The 24770-nt window shown below is 41.6% G+C and overlaps 1 protein-coding gene across 2 annotated transcripts in view; it reads left to right on the top strand.

The window, feature by feature from the left end:
- The first annotated feature begins 6368 nt into the window (after positions 1–6368).
- Positions 6369–24770, top strand: part of SIPA1L1 (signal induced proliferation associated 1 like 1) — a 223505-nt gene continuing 205103 nt past the window's right edge. For both annotated transcript variants that reach the window (XM_076344755.1, XM_076344754.1), the window contains exon 1: positions 6369–6439. The gene's annotated coding sequence lies outside the window, so the exon portion shown is untranslated. The remainder of the gene's footprint in view (positions 6440–24770) is intronic.

Genomic DNA, 24770 nt, shown 5'->3' with positions numbered 1-24770 from the left:
GGCTATGAAGAGGAATGCCAATTTAGATATTACATTTGAACTCAATGTGCGAGTCCCATCAGTGAAAAACAGTCCCAGAGAAGCACAGAGAAAGAAAACTCCAGGGAAACAGGCGGTTAAGAAAGGAAGAGTTGGGCAGAGTTCAGTAGTCTCAAGGTAAAAGGGCAGCTGAGCTGGAATTGTGTCCTTTCCACCCCTACCACGCTCTATTCCAGCCTCTGTGTCTTTTCTCTTTAAGTCTAGTCCTTGAACAAAACTAATGTGTTTGTTCATGCTAAAGTTCAACAAACACTTCTATCCAGAGTAAGCTGATGCTACCACTGAGCAAAGGAATCCTACCTACCTGCCCTCCTGGCTGTCTGTTTCTGTTCCTGTATCATGTCCTCTCCTGTACCAAGGCAAGCATTTATGAGGCCACACTCTAAACTGGATCAGGAAACCCATCTGGCTGAAACCTAGTGGTATTTTTCCTGCTGGGTTGGTTTCTAGCTGGAGCAGTCCTCTGAGTCAGTTGGCCGTAGAGTCACATGAACATCTGTGCAGCCCAAAGGTTGGGGTAGCACAGGGGCAGGAACAGTCAGCAAGGAGGAAGAGGGAGCAGGGTGTGGAGTAGACAGATCTACTTCTTCCATTAGCAGTGCCTGTGTGTGCTGTCCTGGAGTGTCGCTTAAGCCACAGCCTTACTCCAGGGTGCCTGGGGTTTGGTTCGCAGAAGCATTCACAATGACAAGTGAATTCCTGGGGAGACATGCTTCCTCGAAAAGAAGTGTTATCCCTTGCTAACTGTATTGCAAAACCAGATATTTGATTTGTAAAATGGGGATAATAATAATAATCACCTTACAGGAAAGGGGTAAAAATGCATTTGTTGCTGTTTGTGAAACATTCTGTTCTGATGAACATTCTAGATCAACCTAGTTGGCAACACATCCACCTGTCTTCAGAGCTAGCGGACAACAGTGTGCAGAAAGGAAGGTGTGGAGCTGTGCTCTGATTCCCCAGGCTTCGGAGAAACTGTGGAGAAAGTTGCATAATCATGTAATTGTAATTTATACTATAGAGTGTGTGTGCCCAAGAAATCTGAAATAAAGGTAGAAGCAGATGGCATTTGGCATTTACTACTTTTGAGTGTTTGACTTTTCACCCCTAATCTTTTAATACATGGGATGGGAGTTTTGTGTTAAAAGCACTTTGTCTACAAAAGCACTTTGGAATTCCGCTTATGTTGTTTTTAAATACTTGAATAGTATGATTTGATGACTGACGTATCACATCACTTGAAAATTTGAAATGGAAGAACCCTCTCTTCACAAACGTCCCTTTTGCATTACCTTCTTGTCAGACAAGGAAAATTTCTAATTTTCCTCCTCTGTTCTTGCACTTTCTCCTAAGCCTGTAGTACTATGACTACTTGACACATTATGCTGAATTAGTGGGCATTGGTCTAACCAGATATGTCCTTGTTCCAGGTACTGAATTAAAAACAAAAGGTAACACCAAAATAATATTCTTAAGTATTCTGATGTGCATCCAAATAAAGTGTGGGGTTTTTTTTCACATTAGTCAAGGTTATTAACTGTGCCTTTACTATTGAAAAGCCTTCTTGACTCATAAAGTTAATGTCTATGTGCACTGATGCCTCTAGAAATGCAGACTTGAGACGTGTTCTGAGTTTGTGTTTTGCAATTTCTTTTCTGAGGATTATATAGCCGTCTAGGTACTAAGTGGCTCCCATTAGTAGAGTTTCTGGGCCTCTCTTCTCTATTCCAGTGGTTTGGCAGTCCACCGAAATGCAAAAGAATAATGCAGATCCTTGCAAATCATGAGAAAGAGCCTACTGTCTGCAAAGCAGGACAGACAGGCTTGGCAGGAGGAGACTGCAACGTGGATGGGTGCCTCTCTGAGCCCATGTACAGCTGAGAGGTCACAATTCTGGCCTGTCAGACTTGACGCTGATCATTTTGTACTTCCTACTTGACAATCCCTTTGCACGAGCCTTCAGGTTCACCCGCACACTTTCTTCCATGCTGCTGCTTTGTGGCAAATGCTCCTGCATACTTTCTTTCTTTTGAAGTCCTTTTTGAGAGAAATTCTTCAATATTTCTAATAAGTTAAATATACCAAAGTCGGAAACATTTCTTTGCATTTATTAAAAAATACACTTTTCCCACCTCTAATTAATGTGTATTTCTCATCTTGAGTTTTAATGACTTCAAATAGTTTATGCCCAGTTAGTAATTACCCATGCCAATTAAATGGAACAGATTTACTTCAGGGTGAATTCTTGTAAGCTGCAGAGAGGGTTGCTTTAAAATGCCTGTGAAGTCCCTCAGAGAGTTCAAAGATGACCGTACGAGTTGCACAGAGTTATAGCTGGTGAAGTCAGAGTATATATCTACTTCATGTCAGAAAAGGCCTGTTGGTGAGTGAAAAAAAGAACACAGAAATTAGTTCACGAGACACTGCCTTTCCTGCCAAAGCTGGCTAAAGAAGTTGCCTCTTATTCCTGCCCCCAGTGCCCCAAAGCAAAACTGGCCTTTTCTTACGGCACTATAACTGTTTATGTGCTATAAACTGGATCACTGAAATGATCCGCATTAAAGACAATCCTCTGAAACCCCCAAGCCAATAATGCTAGAAAATACTCTTAAGTCCCTAAAACCTTCCCCGTATATACTGACTTCCTGGGACCATGAATGAGAATATGGACCTTTTCCATATCCTGAAACCCACTGATCTTGGGCTCCAGCAAATCATCTCTACGTGAATTACTTCATCTATTTTTCTGGTGCGTTGTATATCTACATTGTAATGCTTTTTGGAAGGGTGTGCTGTATACAAACTTTCACATGTTCATTGTTCATCAATGAATGAATTATGCGCTCTGTTTCAGGGTGGTTCAGATTCTTAGTCAAATTTTCCCTGTGCTTCCAGTAGTTCCGACCAGCCCTAATCAGAAACAGTCCTACTACTTACCATTTCATAAAGCCAAACCTTCAGAGAGCAACATAAATGTTAATTAATTTACTCTCACCTCACTCCTCTGAGGTAAATAACGGTATCATTTTCCCTTTCTGTTTAAAGGAGAATATTAAAACAGAAATGAAGTGACTTGCCTACGGTAACACAGCAAATTAGTGCAGAAGAAGGGTTGGCATTCAGAAATTCTTGGGGTTCTTGGGGGCTTGTCTACACAGGGAAACTGACTGGAACGCTGACTGTGCATCCTTCATTCTGTAACAGCTAGTCAAGCAGAGGCTGATGTGTGAGTGCTCTATCAAAGGGAAGAGACTCCTTTTGTTCTGGAATTAATTGTGCATTATTGAGGCAAGGTAATTATTTTGGAATAAAACCCCTCTTATCCCTTTTATTCTAGATCAGCTATTCTGATTACTTCCTTATATAGGCAGGAGGTAAACTCTAAATTCTCCTCACCCCCTCCCCAAACCTAGTTAATTATTGCTTAATTATAAAGGTGCAAAAATGTTTGTACTTCCAGATAAAGAAAATAAATGACTTCTGGATATCCTGAGACCTGTGAGAACACGCATTGCTCCCAAGTGCTGCTGCCCCCCTAGCCACAGCTCTAGATGCAATGCACGGGGAGAACGTGGTGAGAACAGCGGCTCAGCCGTGTCTCACGCCGGCAGCCCCCACGCCAGGACCCTGCACTACCAGATGTTGAGCTCTTAGACCTGGGATTCAGGGAGAGACCGCAGGGGCCCGGGAGCAGGAGCCAGCTCCAGCGCTGGACTGCAACCAAGGGTGTGTGCCTCCACCACGGCCTCATCTCAGATAGCAAGTGGGCTGGGCTGGTGCTTGGTGTCAGAGCCTCTCCCTCCCTACGTGACCCTTCTGAATATCTCCCTCATCTTATGATCTGGCACGTCAGCAGCGTGTGAAGGAAGATCATAGAAAAGGTTTGGGAATGTGCTAGCCTCATTAACCTCATTAAAGAGCTTGCAAGCCACGGCCTCGCTATCTAAATTCTTCTTCTGAAGACAAATTCAGTAATCGCACACCACAGTTCCCGATGCTGCAGTCACATCCAGCACTGTTGTATGTATATACCTGTGGACTGTAAGCCTCCTTGGACTTCCCTTTGTAAGAGTGGGGCTAGAGCTGCCAATAAAAAACTTTTCATTTATGTAAAATACACCGCGCTTTTCAGGTGGGTGATATAAGACAAATGTACTTAAATACCGAAAATGTTCCTATTTGTTTTTCTGGATTGCCAATTCTCTTATTTTTCATGCCAGAGCAGCACTGGGATCAGTTCCTCATCCATCCAGAATGTTCTTTCTACTCAGCAAGATGAGATAGGGAGTGTTTTTGTGACCCCATAACACCTGCAGGAGTCACGACCTCAAGCTGGGGAACCAGTAAGAGAGTGATTGCTCTCTGGAAACCCACCCAGGTATTTTTACAGTACTGAACACTGTGGTTTTTAAACATCAGTACTAAAGATCCATTAGGAACATCTTCAGAAGCTTGCAAGCCATTTGGATCCGTATGTAAGTCTTGTTGGTCTTCGCTGTCCAGACATTCCTGGAAAGTGAATGGGGGGTGAAGCTAACATCTCAGCAGTGGAGCAGCTGCTCACCACAGCTCGGTTGCTCTAGCTATCACCATGCTGCACACTGCTGGAACGTTGCCAGCCCAAATCGGAGATGTTTTCTGGAGTGTCCTAATTTCAGAGATAGCTCAGGGAAAGCTTCACTTGTATTGGTTTAACTGAGATTGTTAATGTTCTGTCAAGCCAAGGACGATAACGGCAACCAGCAGAGTATCCAGAATGGGTTACCCCCAGCTGATTTGGTTCAAAATTTTGGCCATTTGAAAACAGAGCAGTGTTCCTGTGGAACAAGGGCTGATGTTGATGTATGCTCTTTTTTTTCATGTGCCTACTCATATCGTTAATTTGTTATCTGTGGTGGATATCTAGAGAGAATTCAGTTTAATTTGACTGGCAGTAAAAGAGCTCGATATATACTATCCGTATAGTACCGGAAGGTTTTGCCTTCCGGTCACTACAGTGACCTTGTCCCTACAGGTCTCCAGGAGGCTGGAATGTGATGTAATGATCAAAATGAAAACAAAAAAAAAGGATAAAAGAGCATTTTAATGCAAAAAGTTCTGAGAGATGCAACACTAAAGCGTATTGGGCATAGCCCAAGAAGTCTAGTTACCAACCCTACACATACAGGTCGCTGTTAGGAGTGATCTCGGCCCTGTACCCTGCCGTCGGTCCCGGGCCACGAGGCGGGCGGCCCCGGGCCGCCTTGAGCCAACAGGAGGCTCCCTGAGCGCAGCTCCGTCGCCGCGGCCGCCCCCCGCCCCCCGGGGCAGACGCACAGCTGCCCGCTCACCTCAACCCGCGGGCTCCCGCCTCGAAACTGGCGCCCCGCGAGTGAGGCGGGGAGGGGAGGGGAGGGTCGTGCCCGGCGCGGGGGGCGGTTGGAGCGGAACCAGCTCGGCGCAGGCCTCGGCCGCCCGCTAGGCCCGGCGCTTGATCGTTGCTATAGGAACGCGCGCGGGGCCGCTCGCCCCCGCCCCTCGCCGCCGGAGCGCGGGCGGGCGGCGGGGCAGCCCCTCTCGCGAGAGCTGCGGCGGCGGCGGCGGCGGGCGGAGCGGAGCGGAGCGGGCGGCGGGGTGAGCTCATCCCGGGCGCGGGCGGGGAGCGCCGCGCAGAGCCCAGCCGAGCGGAGCGGAGCGGAGCCGCCGGCAGCCGCCGCGGCAACTTTGTTGGGTGAGTTGCGAGCGGGAGCGCCGAGCCGGGGCGGGCTGCGCGCCGTCCCCCTCCTTCCTGCCGCGGAGCCGGGCGCGGGGAGCCGCCGTGCCGCTGACCGAGGGGTTGTGTGGGTGTGCGTGGGGGGAGCGGCCCCAGCCCCGGGGCTGCGCGGTCCCCTGCCCGACAGCCGGCGCCCCCGCCCCGGAGTTAGCGGGGGTGAGGGCTGGGGGCCCGGGCGAAAGTGGCCCGCAGAGCCCCCCGCCGCCGCAGCGTCTGGAGCCCCGCTCCTCCGCCGGGCAGGGGGTGTCCGCCCCTGGGGCGGCGGGGGTCCGCCGAGCCGCTGCCCGGGGCGGCCCCCCGCCTTGCCGGTAGCGCCGGGCCGGGGTCGGGCGCGGGTTCCCCCAGAGCGAGCCGAGCCGGGTGCTATTTTCCGGATCTGTGTCTTTTTCTTCTCAGGAAAGGCAGCCCCGAGCGGGAGCAGCGCGGCCGGCGCCCCGGCGGGAGAGCGGACGGAGGCGGCGGTGAGTGGCGGCGGCCCGCTCCGCGCCGTGCCGCTCCGCGGCGGCGGCTCCCCGCGCTGCCCGTCCCTGCGGAGGCGGCCGCCGCCGAGGGCGCCCTGCGGCGGGGGGCGCGCTCCCCTGCGGGCCCGGGAGCGGCACGCTGCTCGCGTTCAAGGCTCAATAAATAACTTGTCTCTTGTTCGGCGCTGTAAGTTGTACTTCAGTCTTTTTTTCTTTCTTTACTTTTTATAGTCAGCGAGGGTGTAGTCGTGCTGTTTTTGTTCTGAGCCGGTGCTGAGACCACAGTAATGATAACAATTAGGTAATGTCGAGGCAGTGTCGGTGGGGATGTTCTGAATGCTCAGCTCATGAGAGAGGGGGTGGAGGAACAAAATATTTGCCGATGGTTGAGTTCTTCACTGGGAGCCTGGAAAAGTGGAAAAACAGGGAATGCCTTAAGCTGGATCTTACCGGGAGGGAGGAGGAGATGTTGGTGGAAAAGCAAGGAAAGGTAGATGAGACGGGGATAACCTTTCTAAGCTGAATTTGTTTGCTTTTCCCCCATTTTATATTGCGTGAAGTCTTGATGTTGATGTTCTCATGCTATATTAAAAATAACTCTATTATTTGCACTGGATAACTGCGGTGCAGCTTCAGTTCGTTTAATGAGGAATTCACCCATTCGTGTCTGGTAAAGCAGTGATACAAAATGGGAATTGCTCAACTTAATGAAGATCTCCTTGTATAACCTTGGCCACAACATCTGTATGTTTTAGGTGAAGGAGGCATGTTTTTTACCCAAAGAAGAATACAGAGGCATTTCTTTGATAATTTTGCTTACAAAATCGCTTTTAAAAATTTTGCCTGCAAAATAGCTTTTAAAAATTTTAGTGATGCTGCTTCTTTAATGAACCCTTTACTGCATACTGAATGAAGTGCATCTGTGAGTATGGAGCCTTAGTTGATAATACAATGCAAATTTGTTTTCAGAGTAAAGATGTCAGATTTCATTAGGTTCCAGATCTGTATGGATGAACCAAGATTGGGGTTTTCTTTAGAGAGCAGTCCTTTCATGATGGAATTTTGATTGAGGGTTTTTTTTGCTCATTAACTATGGGAATTAAGCATTAGTTTCCTTTAATTTAAAGCATAAACCAGTTTTGAAAAGGGAAAACAGAGTCTTCCCCCCCCCCCCCCCCAGTTTTTGCCTGTTGTCACTGTAAGTACTAACTGGATAATAAGCATCTATGTTTTCTCTGTTGGAGAGTTTGGTCGTTATTTATTGGGAAGGTATTGCTGGGCTAGCCTCTGTTTCCCTTCAGCTGGAGTGGTGGGAGATACAGGTGAAAGTACTAAGGTAGAAGTTTGTGGCACTTGTAGTCGCAGCGAGAGATCTGTAAGTTGTGTTTCACTGTCAAGGCTTTTATGCCTTAGGCCATCAGACGCCATACCAGTTATTTATCTGGAAACGGTGTGGGAACTTCAGATTTATTTTTTTCTTAGTTATAAAACCAGCTGTGTTCTATTTGGGTAAAGCTAAAAAGAAAAGTTTCATGATTGAATGTTTTATGTAAATACTATGTTGCCTCTGTATTGATAGGTAACTACGGACAGAATATTCCCCCCCTCCCCCCCGTTTTAACAATGTTTATTTATGGCCAGTTGATTAAAGGACGTGCACTCAGTTGCTCAACAGTGTATTAAGAAGGTGTTACTGATGCTAATAAAATGCTTAGTTTTAACATTGCTACTTGGGGTAGGCATACTTGGCTTTCAGTTGTGGTTCGTAGAACCTCTTAGATCATGAAGTAAGAAGTAAAATGGGATGTCAGCTCTGACTATTGTAGGGCTGCAAAAAGTTGCTTGACTAAAAAGGCTAGCAGGTGTTAGAGGTAGGCACTGACACAGAACTGCGAAAGGGTGGAGTTGCAAATAAGGAATAAAAACTTAATATGGGGGTATGTAATTCATAATCTCTTTTTTCTATAATAAAATGTACAATTGTCATTTCACTCATGCATAATTGGTTTTAGTTTTGAAGAGCTTTTTCCCTCTCTCATGTTTATCTGAAATGTTATTTTAAGGTTTGGAATTAACTTTTGGATAGCTCTTGTTTTAAAAACCATGTCCAAATGTAGACTCTTCCCCCCTGCCCCAGGTTTTCAATGAGATTTTTTTTTATCATGCTTATAAGCATTCTGCTGCTGCCTCAAGGGCATTTTGTTCTTATGTAGCTCTTTTTGTCCTCTCAGTTTTGTAAATGTGTCTCAAATATATCCTTTAAAATGTGTATTTCAGAATTATTAATTATGCTGCTATGAACACATTTTTTATTTCTAAGAAAGGAGAACAAAACTTAATTTTAAGAACATAAAATGTTCCTACTAGTAATTTTGAATTTCAGTAAGGTCATGTTCTTCCTGTTAGGGAGGATAATTTTGGAAATACACTGAGAATATGAGAGGTAGGCTAGTAAGAGAAAGGGTTGAGGCCCAATTGAATTTCTTTTCTATTCCTTTATCTGTTTTGTCCTATAGCATGTCTATTGTAGAGAAGAAAAAGGAACAGTTTTCTCCATATCAGTAGTTTAATCCCTTCAGCAAGAGGGTTGCTGCAGGCTATTGAGTTCTTACTGCTACTGGTTAGAAATCCCGGATACCCTACTGGGGTAAAGCAGCAGAGCTTCTGCCTTTATCAAAATTTCAGTCACATAAGTTGGTTTCCCTAATGCTGACATTTTCAGAGGTTTAAATTTATTCTCATTGACCATATGTGTTGGCTAGTTGGCAAATAGTTTTGATCTGTTGTTTCCTTGGCTTTCTTAGCTTCAGGCAGATTCCTTCTATTCCTCAGCAGCTTCTTAATTTAAATATTTAAAAAGTCAATAAGGCATGATTTAATTATCTGTTAATATCTTTTTATATCTTTGCTTTGTTTACTTCATTATCCATCTTTTAGATTTTTATTTTATTCACTTACTCTGAAACCCATTTGTTTAACTTGTTAATAAGTTGTGACAGAAATACAGTAGTGCAGTTACTTATTTCTTTTATCAGTATAAATATGTATATTGTAAAATCTGCTAGGTGAGGCTTTTATTGATTTGGCATGTAAAATTAATTGTATGTTAAGTATCTTTCTGTGAGCGAGGGGAAAAAATGTTATATTGTTCTGTCTTTTATGTTTCCAGGGAGATATGACTTCAGTGACTTGATTTCAAGTATATCCCTCTAAATAGCAGCTTTTAAATAGTCTAAGCTTTATATTTCACAGAGTTCAGTTTAATGTTGGAATGAGGACTCTCAAGCTGGAGGTTTTTAAAGTGGGATTTTATGGGTCTATGAGAGTTGAGATATTCTCTATTTAATAAAAGGCAATCGATGTTTTCTGGGAGTGGAACCTTACCAGCAATGGTTAACTGGAGGCACAGTTGTAAACCTACAGAATATGGCCATTGGTGAGGCTGAGTGACAATAATTTTGTGGTTTTGACTAATTCTCATTTTTAGTCTTTACGCAGCTGGCAGTGCAAGACTAACACAATCTGTAGCAGTTTTGGTGTTAGCTTTGATAGTAGTTTTGCACTCTGAACTTTGGGAAGCCCTTTAGGAGTTGCAGAGACACTAGAATTGCTTGGTTATTTAACTGTTTTTGGACATGAATCAGCAGATAAAATGGTTTTAGATGTCTGCCTTTGCATATGTAAAGCTAAATTATGTCACTGTCTCAGTCTCTTCAATTTTGAATTCTGTGGCACCAGTTTGCTGGGTGGGTTGTTTGATTTAGATTCTGCCACGTCTTATGTTAAGTGTTAAGTGAGACTAAGCATTTACAAGTCTTTGTTTTCTTTATGGAAGCATGTTTTAAAGAGCACTTCATTTGAATGTGGCGACATAACACTTTTCATAATCTTGATAGCTGGTGAATTGTATGATTGCTAACTGAGTATTTGTCAGTGTTGTTTCAAAGGTCTGAGTCTGCAAGTGGATCCTCTCTTGCAAACCTGTGTTTGATTAGTAGGATCAAAATCAGTCGTGGCTCCATCTCTTCGTACTACTTAAATCTCATGTCGGATGCTGCAGTGCAATAGTAGTAGCTCTTGTTCCCTGCACAGTGGATGGATGTCTGTTTTGAAGAGAGAGATCAAGTTCCTGACAAATGCACGACTGTATAGAGCAACTTTTCTGAACATGGGTTATTTAAAACCATAATACAGAAGGAAGAGTTGTTACTGGGAATAGTGGTTCGTGCTTAGGCCTGAGAGGCACTTTGAATTTTTTGTTGATGTTTTAATACTCTCTTGCCTTTGGTCTCGGGCTCTGTAGAAAGGGAAGAACGCTTTCTTCAGATGGATGTTATTAAAGATTAGTGAAGTGCTTTTTGAAGACCAAGTTTTATTTCATAAGTTGTCAAAATTTAAATAAACTACTGGCATATAGTTGTTTTAAAGTTGGATTGTTTTTCGTGATTCCTTATGGTTTACCTTCAGTGCTCGAAAACCTTTTGGTGATGTTTATTTCAATTTTTGTGTTGTTTGTTTACCTCTTGAGGTAACAATTTTTTTACCTCAAAATACTCATTTAGACCTTGGGGAGACTGGTTTTTACTGCAGCTGTGAGAGAAACATGCTGACGTTGAACCTGTACATTAACATGGACTTTTATCTTAGTGAAAGCATTTCAAGTGAACCCTGAAATATATCTTATTTTTCCTAATTGATGATGTTATCGTGGATTAAAAGCCTCAGCTAGCCAAAATCAGCAGAAAACAAGCTCTTATTCCAGGCTGCTAGAAAGCATGGGTCAGAAGTTGAGCATAACTTAGAGAAAAGTTGCCTGTTGAGTCTGCTTGGGAGACTTAGTTATGTTTAATATACTTGGCTGGTATTACCTTGTGAATTTTCATGCTTTCTTTTCTGTGTGGGGAAAATTGCCAAGCATCTTCCTTTGCTCTGTAGCCTGCTTTGCTGCCTGTCTCTGTGCAGTAGATGGTGGGGTTCCAGGAAGGTGCCGAGGGCTGCTTTTGTAGCACAGCTCTGCTCTCTGAATTTCTCGAGTCATGGTGCATTTTACAGCACCATCAGCTAAATCAATTGTCTTTTGACCTTTGAATTCAAATGACAGGCTTATTGTATGCTGATGTGATGTGAAATAGGATTAATACAAAGCTTTTTTTTTAATAGCAGCAGATAATATCTGTAAAACAACTGCTGTGGTAGCAGAACTTTCTGTATGCCAGTTGTTCACGTCAGCAGTGCTGATAGATATCTTGGGTTTTCTTGGTGGTGGTAATACAGACAGCGCTCTCTAAAGAGTTAACAAACATTTTTAAAAACCTACATTTGTTGATTTGACCAAAAGTTGCATAGCCCCAAGAACACTTTTACATTGTTCTTGGGACTTTTTGAAATGATTGAAACTGTATTTTTGTATTGCCTGGGGTTTTTTTGGGTCTTATAATAAGCTACTGGTCTTACTTCACGCTCGCTCAGAATCACACTGTCATATGAAATATTCAGTGCAGATCCATGACGATCGGTGTTTTACAAGAGAGATTATAATTTTCTCATTCATAACTCTTTTTTTTTCTCCTTTCTGGTTCAAAGAGTGCTTCTTTCCTTCATCTAATTTCAATATTGCTATCTGTGTGTTTGGCTTCGTCACTTGGTCTTACACTAGCGAATAATTTGGCAGAGTAGAAGTGGATCTTTGGCTGAAGGTGGGGGCGGCGAGTCTCCCAGATTGATACTGTTAGTATTTCAGTAATTTTCCTTCAGACAGAATGTAGTCTGGTCTCCTAAATTGGACCCCAACGCAGATGTGGTTTGTTGGTGTGGACTGTTATGACCGTTAAGGGTTGGGCCACATTTGGTGGACTTCTGGGGAGGGATGGAGAAATCCAGTTTATGCACACCAAAATGGCTATAAAAATTAAATCATTACGAGGGTGGTTAAGCATTGAACGGACCACCCCAGAGTGACTGGTGAATCTCCATCCTTAGAGACTTTTAAAGCTTGGCAGGACAGAGCCATGAGCAACTTGATGATGTGGAAGTCAGCCCTGCTCAGAGCTGGAGGTTGGGCTCCTGGGTTAAAGCACTCGGGGCTCTGCCGGCTGCTAGCCGGTGATAGCTGGAGGGCCTTCTGAAAGGGCACTACTGTTTGAAATGCTGATGGAGGTACACTTTAAACAACTTTTAAAAATCAAGACCATCCTTGTAGTGAAATTTTTTTTTACACTAATGCGAAACAGTTTTACTTTGGTATCCAGCCCATTTCATGTCTTTTGCTTGGGTAGCAGCACTACTGCTGGTGTCAGTTTATCACAGCTTCCTAGTGCTGGCTCTCGGGTTGCAAACCTGCAACAGGAAACCCTATTTCCTTTATCTGTGGGCACGGAGGAAAGGAGGGGTATGTATTTATTTATTTATTTTCCAGCAAGAGGCCAATGTAAGAGGAAACGTACACATCTTGAATGTTTGTATTTTGGCAGGGCCAGAGCACAAATTTGCTCTTGCTGAAGAAACGGTGGCAAAAATCAGACTTTTTTTTTTTCCACATTTCTGAAGTGCAACATGACTTTGTCTACGTGTTTAAAAAAAAAAAAAGACAGTGAGTGATGAAACTCAAACTGCAGGCTTAAACGTGTTACTGTTACACAAAAGTCGTTACAGTTCTTATCTCTGAACTATTTAAAGATCTCTTCTTTTTGTTTTTGTGGCCAAGGCTTCTCTCTTCATTTTCTGAATTAACAATCTGATTTTTTTTTAAATGTTTTAAAAACAAATGTTTGACACTATTTTGGGAATATTGTTGCATGTGTCAAATAGAAAACAATACTAGACCCCCACCAAATAAATCTTAGAGGGCCTTCCCTGCTTCTGCTGGATGCAGTTGATATTTCTACCACTGTATTTTTTTTTTGTCAAATTGGAAGGGCTGAAATTAGATTTTATGGTTTCAGTCTATGCAGAAGGACTGCATAATTGTGCAGAAGTTATGGTTTAACGTTCTCATGCTTTGAAAATAAACATATCTTTATGAATGACATGATACTGGCACTAATTTTTTTACTTTGCAAATGTATTTAACAGCTTTTTGCATGAATCGTAATAAAATAGTTCAATAGACTGCACTGTATTGATTATACAGCAGCCGGAATAAAGAGTGGAACCTGATGCTTTCCCCCAGCTTTTGCTAAAGCAAACATTTAGAAGTGTGAAAAGGAAGGAGATACTTATGTAAAAGCTATTTACATAGTTTGTACTTTCCTTGGATGTGTTTTTTTCACTCTTTCTCTTCTTTTGCCCTTCTTTTGCAGTCTTTGAAGAAGGCAGTGTTGACAGAAAGTCAGTTTGTTTTAATCTTCCCCCCATTGACTTCTGCAGCATCTTGCAGGGTAGTCATTGACTCGTACTTGACATAACTCTAGAAATTTCCATGATGTCCCAAATCTAGTATTGTTTATTGCATTGCCATACAGAGAGACTGTAGGAGAATCTTTGCTAGGATGCCTTTGTTAAGATAAACAAAAGAAAAATGCTAATATAATCTTACAACATGCTATTAAATGGAAACTGAAAAGGCCTTTTTGGGATTTTGAGTTCTGTGGGTTTTTAGGGCATGTCTGTGCAGTGAAATGAATGGCCGTTGGTACTCTGGAGTGCTGCCTGACACAGGCACTTCCACTTTGCAGTTTGAACTGTGGGAGAAGCTCTGTAGACTAATTTGAGAGCCATAAGTCAATTCTTGCCTTATTATACAATTGGCTCCCTATCTAGGCAAAGGCAGAAGATCTGCAGAGCTACATAGTTTTTTTTATCATGTATTAAAATTGTCAGGACTCTATTTTAATCCTGTACTATTGTACTTCTATTTTCAGCCAGAAATTTTTTAAGGTTTATTAATATGCTAGATAATGTTTGAGAACAGAAAGGTTATTCTGTCTCCAAACAGCAGCATTAGAATTGGGTGTGAACATGCAACAGTGTGCTGTATATTCCAGATTTAATCACTTGTATATGTAGTGTTGATGCAGTAAAGACTTTCAAATTTGTTGGTAATTTAAAGCACATCTCCAGTAAAACAAAGGTATGATAATAAGCAGTAATGAAATATTGCAAAGGGTGTTCATCACTGTTATTTTAACAGAAGTTAAGTCATTATCTGCTGATTGCTGGCATCATTAAATCTCAATTTTTTCAGTATGTCAGTCAGTGCTTACATACCTGAGCAGCTGAACTGAGGGTTTCCATTCTTGCATCGTTGAAGTATCTTTTTGTTCATGGGTCTTAAGTGTAATGACTTGCCTCAAATTGCCAACAACTTTATGCCTGCCAAGGGTAAGAGTGCAAATGTTGTGAATGTGCTCTTTAACTAAGAGATATAATGCATCTCTTCTGAAAATTGGGGTGAGGGGAACAGTCAATTTAATTCATAACAACTTAGCAGTTGTGCAGAGCTGGCCACATGAAAAATAATCATATGCAAGGTAAACGTCGCCTCTTGTAAAGTACAAAATGCCCAGAGATGGAAAATGGCTGAAGTGCTGGGGGAGGGGGGAGACACTTGCTGTTCCTTATTTTTTGTAAATCTACACTTTGCTTAAAAACAAAAAAACCAAAGCAATTTATAGTAGTTGCCAAATATTCCCAAGTATGATGCAGTCTAACTCTAGGTGACAGGTTTCTTCAGGTTCTTGAGGGAGGGGATTAAGTGACTTGGGGCTAAATAAGACAGGCCTCACAAACTGATACAAGGAGAGAAATTAAGGAGCAGTTGAAGGAATTTGTAGATAAAATCCTCATTTCATCTTTCAGTTCTGTGTAATAGAAAGAGGTAATGAGAATTAACAAGGGTCAAACTTGAAGAAATAATTGATGAAATGCAGAGCCAGTGGACAGATTTAAAATGAAGTAGCACTTTGATCACTTATTTGTTTGGAACACATTGGAAGGTAGTGTTGTGAACGTTAGGGAAGCTGGAGAGGGTAATAACAATAAGAACTGTCAGATCATTGTTTAGACAGAAGGAAGTTGGGTTCAGTTGAGGAGGAATTGTAAATGATTGTAGTGTTTGCCTTACAGTTGTCAGGTTTTCTAATGTGGAGGACTAAAAGATTTTTGGCAGAACAGTGGGCTTCCATTTGACATGGTTTTAAAGCATCCAGAATAAGCATGATTGATACTTGCTTTTTGGTAGATAACAGTACTGAAAAAGCAATTTTTTAAATTGTGTTTAAATATTGTAGCTGAAACTGTATGAACAAGTGAATCGTATCTTCTGTTTCTCCCTCTCACTCCCTCTTTTTCCTGAGTGTTATAATTTAGAAAAGAAGTGTCCAAAGATGTGTGTGATTTTCTAGCTTTAAAAGTGAGAGAAGAATTGAAGATCTATTTGAAGGGAGGTGGGAGAAGAATCAGTACAACTCTATATAGATGCAGCTAAATGCTTAAAATTGTGACTAGTTTCTTAAATTTGAATCCTACTTTCCTCCAGAATGACTAGCTTTTCTTCCAGGTATTAATTCTTACTTGAAACTTAGCAACAAATTAAACTTTATTGCTTGCAACAGATAAGTAATTGAGGATAGCATAGACAGTGTACCTGATTGTGTGGTCTTTCCTATTCACTTTTTTACATGGGGAAAGAAAAGGGCTTGTGGAACAGTGCTGCTCTATTTCAGTAACATTTTACAAGTGGCAGTAAAAACTCTTGGCTCTGCGACAATATGTGGGTGTTACGTGCTTGCAGGTAAAGTTGTTTAATGTTAGTGTTTAATAGTACTTTTGAAAATGAAGTAATTGTATGCATAGTATAATGCAAAATACCCTTAAATAGTAGTTGGTTTCTGCATTACACTATTTTCTTGTTGCTGATAAAGGAGGTACAAAAACCTTTCCATGTTAGAGGTTCAAAGCAATTTTGCCAGGTAAAAAAATCGTCTTTCTAAAGGTGGTGGTTTTTTTCTTTTTTGAAACTTGTGTTAGTGATGAGTGTCTGTTCTGTTTGCACTGAGTTTCTGACTTAAAAATGTTAATAGCAGTAGCTATCTTGTTTGCTGTAACCCTTCTTTGTTATCGCCTTAGTACTTAGCTGAGATGCCAAAAGCTCTTGAAATGTATGGAAACTTCAGTTAGGTTAGTCACTGGAATACTGGCACCCTGGGTCGCAAGGCAATGTGTTATGTTATCCCTGTGCTCAAAATTTGGAATCGAAGACTTAGGATACTATTGAAATGCCACTGCTGTTCAGTTTATAACCATGTTAATTAGTGCTGAATGTTGTTAAGATGAACATATGCAATATTAATAAAACTGCTTGTGAAATTGAGCTGTTGTCATTATCTCATTGAATAGTTGTACTGAAAAGTTGCTTGACTCTGCTGCAGAAGAAAGATAATTGAGAAGGCCTAACAATGTGCCCCTTGAGCCGTAGCTGTCCCTTGGCAACAGATCATCTGGTCTCAGTCACCTCTTCTATCTGAGCCCCTAGAGGGTCAGAGACCTGGCTGCAGAGGGAGGGACTGTTTTAATAGCAGTATACAGCTTTGAGACTACTCTCTTCTTGGGGCCTTTCCTTGTCTTGTGAACAAAAACCAGTTGTCCCAATCTCACGATACCTGTGAGGAGCAGGCTGTAACTTCTGGTAAAGTTAATATGATCTGATCGGCTCCTTTTCTGCATCTGAAAGGCTGCTGGGAAAGAAGGGGTATGTGTGGGGAAAGTTCTGTAAATTGTTTCTATTGGTGGCAGAAGAGTTACTTTTGGGATGGAGTTTGATTTCCTTACACCCCCACAGCTTAGTTTTAGACAATACTACCTGACTTGATTTAAAAAAAAAGGAAAAAAAAAAAGGTAAGTGAATCAAGCATGATAATTACAATGTTGACAATAGGTAAGTATTTTATACTTGTGCCTGTGCTTTCGTGGACTGGAAAGGGCCAGAGCCCTAATCTGACATCTTTGGCAAAATATGGACTCATGTACATAGCTGATGTGGTACAGCATAGTTGCATGATAATTGTGCCACTCTGCATTGAATGCACTTGACTTTGCTCATTTATGGGTACTAATGAGATTGTATTTTGTTGTGACATTACTGTAATATCAGTGCCTCGCATTCATTCATTAGTTTACTGTATTGACTTCGTGAAATAAGGAAACACAGATACCCTTGAGCAAGTCATTTTAACACGCACATGAGAAATCTGTAATAGTGTTCAGAGCACTTCAGTCTAGAAGCTGTCTTGGGCTTTATATTTCATCTTACTGTGGACGAATATATTTGTAACTGGCTGTAAAGCTGCACTGGAGGCTCTTGAGCCAGCTCTGAGAAATCTAGTGGCTACGTGTGCACTTGTCTGCAGGCCGTTTTCTGCTTCGAAGAGTGGCTCTGCATGGCTCAAACCCCTACTGTTTACTGGGAACAGTCCCTAGCCCTGTGGGATCTCCTGTACATCAATATCTGTTAGTAAACTTGAGCAAAACCATGCTGGAGAATGTGATAACAGTTTACTGGCATGGACAGTAATGGATTACTGCTCAAACCTGTACCCTGGCCTTATTTTATTTATTATTACAGCTTTAACTCACAGAGCCTACATGGCACAATGCAACACCCTGCTGAGTTTGTAGCTTGCATCCGGATAGCATTTAATAGCAGTAGCGTAGATTGCATATGATCTAACTAGCCTTCCTCTTCAGTGGGGCTTACCAAGCTCAGGGACAGCGTTGTGCTAATGTGGCTGTTGTGGTTCTGGTGTTTAGTCCAGTGGTTTTAGCTCAAAAGGTCAGAAGATCAATGGTGCCAGCATAATAGCTGGCATGCTGCAAATTAAAGTAATACTGGAATAGATTGCTTTGGATTTTAATTGCCTGCTAGACATCCCTATCTTAGTGAAGTCTTACGCATCTTGACCTGTAGCAACAGAGAATGAGATGGTCTATAAAATTGCAAGAAGAATGAAACAGACTGCACACAAAACAAGTAAATGAAATGTGTGGAAATTGTCAAATCTAAGGCCATTAGATCTGTAGATAAAATACATTTTAAAGTATTCCTTTAAATCTGGGTTAATACCTGGTGTGGGCTCTCAAGTCGTGTTCAGGAAGAATTGTGTTCAAAAGTTACATGTGAAGTACTGCCTGGCTGTACTTCAGAGAATGTTTCTGCTGGCACTGTGCCCTGTGAGAGTCGGCCAGTGTGCCTCATGTCGTCACTCTTGCAGTCTTTCCGTTTTTGTCTAGTTCTAGCAAATGTGTGGATAGCGTTCTTTAGCTTAGAGCTAGCTCAAGTACCTATGCTGCATGGCAGTCACTGCTTGAGATTGAACAGTCACTGTATCCTAGATTTCTGATAACAGGTTTGAGGCAAGGTTGCCCTCAAAGTTTTAGGTTTACTATGGAAACCAGCTTGTGTGGTTATGCTCTGTGTGTGTCTGCCTGTTTGCTTTTCTCCTCTAACGCTTCCTTCTCCCCAACCTTCTAAATATCTTGAATTCAGTGGTTGTTATTCTAGCCCCTTACGCACACCTAGAGTCCAACAGACTTTGTAAAAACAGACTGCTGGGTGGGTGAGATTGAGTCCCAGCGGTGGCAAGAGCTGCAGCATGCACAAGGATGTTGTTAGTCACCAGAGAAGCTGATTAACACAATTGCATGGGAGAAGCTTCAGCTGGAGCGTATGTATTCTTAGATATCAAATCTGGTCAACTATGAGAGAGAGGTTTGAAGGTACTAGGCTTTGTTAGTTCATGTAACTACTTGTTCTGTATAGATTTCTGTCAAGTCTTCCTTCCAAAAAAAGTGCAGAAGACAAAATATAATGGGAGCCTGTAGTGATACCTGTATTTAGATTGCTTAACAGCAGAAACTATTAAGTGTCTTATGAGCTTTCTTTTTAATTTTTTTCCCCCCTCTCTCCAGAATTGTTCACACTACCATTGTGTGAGCAGCTTTTGTGGTTTTTTTTGGTAGAGGAAATCACTTTGTATCAGGGAAATCTCTTTTTCTTTTTTCTTCCTTCTCCCCAAAGTATAACGGTGTTATTGTTGAAAAATGGAATGAATATTGTTACCACGAGCCTTCTCATACTAGCTTTTCTCAAGAAGAATCTTGTCCAAGTGCTACTAAGTTGTATGAATGTTGTAAGGCCAGGCTCATCCCGCAAACTTCTGCGACCACCTGGGATCCATCAGAGGAGCACAAACACCAATGGGATCCTGTCCTTTCACTGTCCTACCAATTCACTGTCACCAGACACTCCCGGCTTCCTCTTGGCTGCCTGGTGCTTACTGGCAAGTGTGTTGTTGTAAGGTTTCGGTGAAAGGAGGTGATGTGAGGATTGTGAAAGATTGTTTTGCTCTTGCTTTTGCTTGCCTGACCGGTTAAAACTTCAGTATTTTTCTTGTTCAAATTCTTCCTGTTCTGCTTGAGAAGCCAAGCAGGTTCATTTGGTACCTAGTTAAGGGATGCAGAGGCTAATTGTTCTGAGTCTCACTGGGCAGGTGGTAGGGGACACCATCCAAAGTGGATGAGAAAAGGCTGTATATTCTGCACTCGTAATGCTTTTGAATGTTGGACAATAAGGCTGCAGGTAAAGCAGGATTTGTAATGATTTATTTTTAAACTTGGGATTGATTACAAGGTAGGTTTGCAATGTGAGGTCTGTCCCTTTTTAGAGAGGCGAAACAAGGTGTTTCTATCCATCTGAGAGGGGACGGTCTTTGAATAAGCTGCATATTGACTTTGGTTGTCTGTGACAGTGGCACCATGTGAAGCAGTAACTGGGCCAGACTCCTCTTCCTGCCTCTCAACCCTCCCATTTCATCCTCTTGATCTCAGCAACTGCCATATGATGTGCAGTCTGCGCTCAGGAAGCTGTCGCCTCCCTTCCCATTCCTCCTGAGAGTGGAGATCTTTGATCCCTCTTCTCTTCAAGAGTTGAGGAGGATACTGGTCTCTTCACCTGCACTGACTATTTGCAAGGTCTAATACTAGACCATAATGATTCATGAATTTTCTAGGATAATTTTTCTTTTTTTTTTTTGGCTGCTATGATAATACAGTTTTGCAGTATAGGTGACAGTAGTCTCAAAAAGTCTGAACCTTTTTCACCCATTCTGCATCAATCAGCACTGGAGTGTTGGGCTGTAGAGCTGCTACAACACATAATGCTTTTAACTTTCCTCTTGGTAAAAAGAGGAGAGAAAAATAGCACAGAAAGCTATGTTAGTTGGTGGGAAGAATATGTAATAACATATCCAAACTTATCTTAAGGTTACAAAGTTAGAGCAGTGGTTCAACAACGCTACAAGCAGGACTTTAGGACTCCCAGTACTGGGTCAAAAGTATAGTGGTTATATGTAAAGTATCGATCTCATAAATTATTCTGTTTGCTTTAATTAAAGCAAAAATAAAGTACATACCAGGTAGCAGCATGACTTATTCGCATTAAGCATTATTTATTTAGACCATTGTGATTTTATACTGGATTAGGTATTATGCACTTTCCTGCCACTGATACCAATTTGGTATCATATTCTGGCACACTTGATTAAATTTGATCACATGCCTAAGTCTCATTTGGATCAAACTTACCATGGTTGGTGGTGTGGTAGTGCAGAGATTTGCTGTTAAGGGTTGTGAAACCAGCTTTTCATCTTCTGTAATTTCCTGACAACTTTATCTCTACAAATGTTTGAGAGAGTTTGCTTTTCAATTTTATTTGTAACTAGTAAATAACTTAAAATACTATTTGTTTTTATTCAATGTTTGAATGATTAAAGATGGGATGATCTTTGCATGCATTGTGCAACCACTATTGTCTAAAGTTATAGAAGGATGCTTTTATAGATGTGTTGAACACTAATCTTCATTACATTTATCTTCATTTTGTTCATCATCCATTCTTAATGTTATGCCAAAAACAAAGCCTATTTCTAATTTCGTTAAAGGGAAAAAAATAATTCAGTCCTAGTGAAGTAGATTCTTTCTTGAATTCTCTTTAAGCTTTTTGATAGATAAAATGATTTGTGGTTTTATATCTGGAGAATGTTAAAAAAAAGAGGGGGGCCATTAGAGGAAGAGATTTTAATGGGATCATAAATGTTCTATTTGGATCTGTCTTATTAGATGTGGCTTGGAAATTGAATCTCCTTCTGAAGGCATTTGCATGTTCAAAGTTCTTAGTAACTGACCTGATTCTACTATGAGCTGCTATTTATGTTTCAAGACATGAATTGGTCTTATCTTTTAAAGTCTTTTGACCTTTCTTTGGAAAAGGGGGAAACATATTCTTCTAGGCTTGTGACTAAGTGTATTTTTTTTTTATACTCAAAAAATTCATATAGGATCTGGGGACAGTTTCCAACAGAATAGAAGATGCGAGGTTCATAAGTAGTGTCGTGGGTGCTACAGAATGTGGCTGAATCTACAGAGTCAAAAAGTGCAGGGTGGGGAAATTCAGCTGTTGTTGTAATGGTGGGAAACTTTTGACAAAATGTTTGTTAAGGACATGGCTTCAGATTTTTTTTTTTTAAATTTATTTTGATTATGGCAGGTTTTAAAAAACTCTAATTATTTTCATAGACATTCCATTTAAATTTTCTTTTTTTTTCCCCAATAGCAGCATTTATCAGCCATGTTAGAAAGAGGGCGAGAAACTTGTTTCTTTTAGTGTTTTTTCATGTGCAGTGAAACAGGAGTGTCTTCTGTTTACATCTTCTGCAAGCTGAGGAGTCTTTCCTTCGCTTGATTATTGGATTTCAGTAACTTATATTTATGGTATGATCATGTCTAGAAGCATCAAATAAAATACACAAAATACTATGCTAGTATAGCTCAGATTCTGCAGATGGATGTGAGTATACAGATTCTCACGTTTTTATGGAGGCTAACCTTCACTGACTGCCAATGCAGTTACCTCAATGACTCCTTGTTCTTAGCTGGCAGGGACCTTTGGAGATCTTCTAGTCCAACCCCGCCGCTCAAAGCAGACTCAGCTAGAGCAGGTGGCTCGGGACATTGTCCAGCTGGGTTTGGAACATCTCCGAGTATGGAAACTCCACAGTCTCTCTGCGTGACCTGTTTCAATGTTCAGTCACCTTTAAAGTAAAATTTTTTTGATGTTTACAGGAAGTTTCTGATGTTTAACATGTTGTAGTTGTAAGTATTTCTGAATACTGCTTCAGCACAGTGCCTGTCAGGAGTCAAGGGAAAAGATTCTCCAGGACACTATTCAGAAATTGTGTTTCATTGATTTCTGTTCTCTTTCTGTTTGTGAGCTACATAGCAATTGCAAGCTAGAGCCACTCATTGGATCTATCCATTAGATAAGGAACAGAATGACAAATTCACTTTTTTGATCTACTGGTCTGATACAGCTCTTATCTAATGTGTTATGCTTTCTGATGTTCTTTAAGGAACATCATCCCTATATATGGTGTTTTGGTGGCCTGTAGAAGCAGGTGACATGGTCCTTCCACAGGTATGTGCAGAAATGTCCAGTCTTTCTGTGGGAGGTTGACACACACATGCTTTAGATCTGAAACTTGCATTTAAAGAGTTAGTTTTGATGCATACATGTGAGTCAGAGTCTGCTAAAGGTCTGTTTTTCTCTTTTCTGGAAACGCAGCATCTTTTTTCGTGTGAAAATGGGGGAAAATGCATAGAAGACAGTTTACTGGTTCATCACCGTACCTCCAGAAAGCTCAGTGCCATATTCTGAACTGTACTTCAGGGAAACTGATATTTTGTGTGCCTTGCTGTTCATTCTTCTATTTACCACACTTCTAACAGTAGCTAAAGCACAGCTCGGATTTACAGCAAAATTTACTACGTATTTTTAGGTGACGGTTGCTTTGTATCAAAAATGGTGCAGCACAGGTGGTTTTGGAAACCTCACTCATTCCACACAAAGCCAGCATTTTGTACATATTTCTCTGTTGCGCTGCAGTAATTCAATAACTTGAGTAATCAGAAAGCAGCATCAAAAATTGGGATGAAAACTTTGATGGGTAGTCTCAGAGTTGTAGACTGATTTAGGCTGAAAGGGACCTCTGGAGGTCATCTGGTCCAACCTGCCCCACTGAAAGCATGGCCAGCATAAATCAGAGGTGTACAACAATAGTGAGTTTAGCTTAGTCTTTGCTATAATCTCCTGTTAGGTAGATGTAGAAAGCAAGATGATCCCCCAAGCTTTCTCCAGAGTAACAAACCCAGGTGTCTCAGCCTGTCCGTGTTCCTCATGTACTTCAGCGCCCTAACCGCTTGGTGGTCTCTTCGCTGAACTTGCTTCAGTCCGTCTTTCTTAAACTGGGCAGTCTAAAACTGGACATGCTAGTTCAGCTGAGGTCTCACTAGTGCTGAGTAGAAATGAATGTCATTGACTGACTAGGTTTAGACAGAGCACTGGCAAGCACTGCAGGGCAAATATTGTTAACTTAATCTTTCCTACAGCTTGAGGTGGTGCATTTTCAGAAATGTCTATTTTTGTTCCTAGATGCATGAGGAACGTTTGATTGAATCATTTTTTACCGTATCACTGTTTCCAGAAAGGATTATTTACATTGTGTAGCTTGAAGTAGACTTCCTAATTTGTAGCCAAACTTGTTTCACACAGTTGCAGATTTAATCAATATATTTCTCTGCTCTTTGAAGTTTTTTTTCCGTCTAAATTGAACCGGGTAGTCGCACATCATTTTAGTTATCCTAGTGATGTATTTTGCCTTGTGTGGCGTGTTATATTGGTTTATATTGTATTTCTTCAAGCCAGCCATCAAACAAACAATCGTGGTTGTCTGACTTCGAGTGGAAAAATTAGTTTTCTGCTCACTTTATTCTTAGCATCGGCTTTCAATTTATAAATTACCGTTTGTTGGATCTGCATGCAGGGGTGCGCTTTGCACCACATTTTAATGTGTTGTCGTTAAAATCAGTAAAAGTCGGGCCAGAATAAATGCTTATGGGAGAAATGTGAAAGCGGGCATTCTAAGAAACAGTGAGTAGGGGAACAAAGTGGTGGTGGGGAACAGAGAAGAGACAGTGAATATATTTTTGTCCAGGGTGGATCAATCTTCCACATGAAACAGTGAGAAAAGACACTTTGTCGTTGCTACTTGTATCTTTTACCATATTGCTTGTGACACCTAGTAGGCTGCACGGTGCTGCCAGAGCAGGAGCTAGCTGCGATAGAAGCTGTCTTGGTGCGGAGTCCAGGTGATCCAGAATTCAGACCCTTGGCTTAGGTTCAGACCTCTCTCGTGGTAATGTCTTCAGTCATATGACTTCGATTTTTGCCAAAGACTAACTTTAGCTAAAACTTGCTGGGACCTTGACAACACTATTTTTTGGGAACTTGTGCCAATGGGCTGTTGGCAGGCTGGATCGCTAGCTTCATTTATAAGATACCATGTAGTGTTTCAGGACATAGGGACAAATCAGCTTGCAGCCTGTGCTTGTCACAGCTCTCTTGCCTTTCACCTCATGGGAAAAGATTTATCAGGTATAATTATGTCTAATTGAGCCACTCTTGCTATCTT

The sequence above is a fragment of the Aptenodytes patagonicus genome, chromosome 7 (assembly GCF_965638725.1).
Source record: "Aptenodytes patagonicus chromosome 7, bAptPat1.pri.cur, whole genome shotgun sequence".
Classification (NCBI taxonomy): domain Eukaryota; kingdom Metazoa; phylum Chordata; class Aves; order Sphenisciformes; family Spheniscidae; genus Aptenodytes; species Aptenodytes patagonicus.
The sequence above is the reverse complement of the archived record's forward strand: the minus strand, read 5'-3'. Positions and strand labels throughout refer to the sequence as shown.